Source organism: Elephantulus edwardii, unplaced genomic scaffold, assembly GCF_000299155.1.
Source record: "Elephantulus edwardii isolate Elephantulus edwardi_28Jun2011 unplaced genomic scaffold, EleEdw1.0 scaffold01439, whole genome shotgun sequence".
Taxonomy (NCBI): Eukaryota; Metazoa; Chordata; class Mammalia; order Macroscelidea; family Macroscelididae; genus Elephantulus; species Elephantulus edwardii.
The window spans coordinates 3,033-7,648 of record NW_006401189.1 but is presented as its reverse complement, the minus strand read 5'-3'; positions in this window follow the sequence as shown (position 1 = coordinate 7,648).

The following is a 4,616-nucleotide window of genomic DNA, read 5'->3' as shown; positions in this document are numbered from 1 at the left end:
TTCCAGTAAGCTTGAGTGAAGGGCCCTGGCCATGGCTCCATGGGGCAGCAGTTCCAAGGCAGTGCTGTCTCATGTGGGTCTCTGCTATGGATGAGTGCTCAACTCTCCAATTCTTTTTTTTTTTTCACTTGTTGTGTGACGTCAAATTGGATCCAACTGGCACAGGAGGAGATTGTCCCTCCTTCTCTAGCAGAGCATCTGGTGGATTCAAACTGTGCATCTTTGAGATTGCAGCACAGCCTTTTGTTATTAAGCCACCAGAGCTCCCAGATGGGTATTCATTTGTACTCTTAAGACAAGTGTAACTAGGGTTATGCTTACATAAAGAACTTCTAGAAATCGGTATGAAAAAAATAAGAACAATTCAAATTAAATGTAGGCAGTTTATAAATTAGTGATTCACAGAAAAGGAAGTAGAAAAGAAATCGTGCCACATATAAATATCTGATGCCTATCTTTCAGATAACTTGAGCATAACAGCTCAAAGATACAAGAAAAGCTTCTAAATCTTTTATTTAATGCATTATGGTGGTGATTATGTGTTATCGAGTTGCTTGCAATTCATAGCGACCCTATGTACAACAGTTCTGAATTCTGTCCTATCCTGAGCCAATCTCACTATTTCCAGCACACCTGCCCATATTACCCCAGTCACTGTACCTTTCATTCATCTAATCCGGGGTCTTCCTCTCTTATGCTATCCCTCCACCCGTCCAAGCATGATGTCCTTCTCCAAAGACTGGTCCATCCTGGCAACTTGTCCAAAGTATGTGAGATGGAGCTTCCTTGAATTCTCTGATGCATAGCAAGTAATTGTGAAGCACAGGAAGACAGAGTAAAATATTATAATGAAATGTGCCAAGAGCTTGAGTCAGAAAATCAAAGGGGCCGAATTCACTCATCAGTTCTTAAACGGAAAGAACTGAAGAACAAATTCAAGCCTTGAGTTGCAATACTTAAAGATGCTTTGTTGTTGTTGATTGCCTTTGAGTTGAGCACGACCCAGCAACCCTATGAACAAAAGGCCTGAAGGCCCTCTACAACCATCGACATTTATCAAAGTTCATAGAGTTTCCAGAGGCATGTTATTTAGGAAGTGTATGCTGCTACTGCAGAATATTAAATGATCCAGAAAGCATTAAAAGAAGCTAGAAAGAGTATACAGAGTCATTATGTCAAAAAGAATTGGCAGACACAGAAGAATTTCTTAAAACAATCTATGAGCAAGAGCCTGTGGTGATGAAGGGAAAAATTCAAGCTGCTCTGAAAGAATTGGCAAAAACAAGGCCCCAGGAATTGACCGCATACCACATGACTTCTTTTAACGTACATTGCCCTGGATGTGCTCCCAAAATGTGCCAAGAAACCTGGAGGACAACTACCTGGCCAACTGACTGGTAAAGATCTATATTTGTTCCCATTCCAAAGGAAGGTGACTTGATAGAGTGCAAGAATTAACAAACAATATAATTAGTATCACATGCAAGCAAGATTCTACTAAAAATTGTCAAAAAATGACTGGATCAGTACATCAACAGAGAACTGCCTGAAGTGTAGGCTGAGTTTAGAAGAGGCCATGGTACTAGGGATATTACAGCTAATGTCAGATGAATCTTGGCCAAAAGCAGAGAGTACCAGAGGAATGTCTATCTGTATTTTATTGGCTATGCAAAGGCATTCAACTATGTAGATCACAACAAACTGTGGCTGACACTGAGAAGAGTGTGAATCCCAGGACACTTGATAGTGCTTATGCAAAACCTATGCTTGGACCAAGAGTCATCAGAACAGAACAAGGAAACAATGCATGGTTCAAAATTGGGAAGGGTGTATGCCAGGGATGTGTCTTATCTCCCTAACTTTTCAATCTATATGCGGAACAGATTATACGTGAGGTTGGGCTCTATGAGGAGAAATGTGGCATCAGGATTGGAGGAAGACTCATCAATAATCTGTGTTAGGCAGATGACACAACCCTGGTAGCTGAAACTGAGAAGGACCAAAGAGCTTGCTGCAGAAGGTCAAAAACTGCAGCCTTCAATGTGGATTAAAGCTCAACATCAAGAAAACAAAGATTCTCACCACTAGGCCAATTGGCAGCATCATGATGGATGGTGAAGAGATTGAGATTGTTAACAGCTTTAGTTTGCTTGGCTCCACAATCAACACTCTTGGTACCAGGTGCCAGGAAATTAAAAGATTAATTGCATTGGGAAAGTCTGCTGTCAGAAACCTGTCCAAAGTACTGAGGAGCAACGATGTCAGTCTGGAGACTAAGGTGTGCCTGATTTAGGCCCTGGTCTTTGCAATTACTTGCTATGCATCAGAAAGCTGGACAGGTATAGAAAAAGAACTGATGCCTTTGAGCTGTGGTGCTGGAGAAGAAAATGGAATACACTATGGACTGCTAGGAGACCAAACAGTCTTGTTCTGGAAAGGGTGAAACAAGGCTGCTCCTTGGAAGCAAAAATTCTGAAGCTTTGTCTGACATGCTTTGGACATCTTGCAAGGAAGGACCAGTCCTTGGAGAGGGACATCATGCTTGGGAGTGTGGAGGGACAGCGCAAGAGAGGAAGACCCTCTGTAAGATGGATTGATTCACTGACTGGGGTAATGGGGGTAGGTGAGTCAGAGACAACAAGGTACACAGGATAGAGCAAGGTATTAGGGCCTTTGTACATAGTCTTTACGAGTTGCAATCAACTCGACGGCACATAACAACAACAACTACAACAACAACATGGACTGGATCATGTGCACCTTAGGATCTAGACTGACATCTTTACACTCTGGAGGGGTCAATGACAGCCAACTTTCCTAATCCGATTCGTCTTTTGATTTCCTGGCTGCTGGTCCCAAGAATATTGATTGTGGGACTGAACAAGCTTCAATTGTTAACAATCCCAATCTCTTCTCCATCCTTCATGGTACTGCCAATGCATTATGGCACTATATGAAAATTACAACAATAGCCTCTTTGCTTTCACTGGTGAAAATTGGTCTATTTATGTTAAAAGTCTTTTCCCCCTAGTATTTTTATATTCAGCAGAGCAAGAACACATAATCCACCGTGACATAGCTATTTCTGGAACAGGTAACCCAAAAGGCAGGGTTCAAATTTACCAGCTTCTCCACAGAAGAAAGAATCTCCTCCCTTGTGTTTTACAGCCTCTGACTAAGGGTCAGCTATGAATCAGATCCAACTGAATGGTAATGAGTTAATTGGAGAGAGAGAGATAAATTGGTATATATTTGTTATTGTTATTATTAGTAATGACTCATAAGTATGTTGTTGTTGTTTGGTGTCATAGCGACCCTTTGAACACAGATCTGAGCCTTGTCCTATCCTATTCCATCCTCACTGTCTCTACTATGCTAACCCATATTGTGGCAGCAGTCACTGCCTCAAATCCATCTTGTCGAGAGTCTCTCTGACCTTCTACCTTTCTCAGCATGAAGTCTTTCTCTAAGGACTGGTTCTTCCTAAAAATATGCCCACAGTAAGTTTGGGCCAAGTTTCACCAGCCTTGCCTAAAAGGAACACTCTAGTTGCACTTCCTTCAAGAGAGATTGCTTTGTTCTTTTGGCAGCTCATGGTATGTTCAACACTCTTCACAAACACCACAATTCAAACGCATTGATTTTCCTTCTGTTTTCCTTATTCATTGTTACCATTCAGAGGCATAGCAAGCAATTGAAGCCATTTTTCATAATCCTCAGCAAGATTCTACTTACGTGAGATATTGATTATATTGTTCCATAATTTCCACAGTCACTTGGATCTCCCTTCTTGGAATGTGAACACATATGGATCTCTTCCAGTCAGTTGGCCAGGTAGTTGTCTTCCATGGATTTTGGCAAAGATTGATGGATTTGTTTATTGAAAAACCTCAGTTGGTACTCCAGTGCCTGAGGTCTAGGGTTTTGGGTTTTTGTTTGTTTTTTTCAATTCCTTCAGTAGAGCTTAGACTTCTTCTTCCTATACTATTCCTTCTTGATCCTATGCTATTTCCTGAAATGGTTCAGCACCAATTTTTTTTGGTACAGTTGCCCTGTATATTCTTTCAATCTTCTTCTGATGTCTCCTGCATCATTCAATATTTTGCTCATAGAATCTTTCAGTAATACAACTTGAGGCTTTAATTTGTTCTTGTGTTCTTTCTACTTGATAAATGCTAAGTGTGTTCTGCTCCTTGCATATTTCATTATAATACTTTGCTTTGTCTTCTTAAGCTGTCCATGGAAATCTTTTGTTCAACACTCTTACCTCAGCATTCCTTCCCCTTGCTTTGGCTTCTTTTCATTCCAATGCAGGTTTCAACTAAAAACATCTATTAATAATCTGAACATGGAATGTATAAAGTATGAATCTAGGAAAGTTGGAAGTTTTAAAAAATGAAATGAAGCACATGACATTGAAATGAAATGAAACATATTGACATCCTAAGCATTGTTGTTGTTGTATGCTATTGAGTCAGGACTGACCCACATAGATCACCCACCAATGGGTTTTCAAAAGCAGTAAATTACAGGCAGGAGCAGCTGGTGGATTCAAAATGAATGCTTTTGGAATTGTAGTGTAGCTTTTTACCAGTAGGCCACCAGAGCTCCTAGGG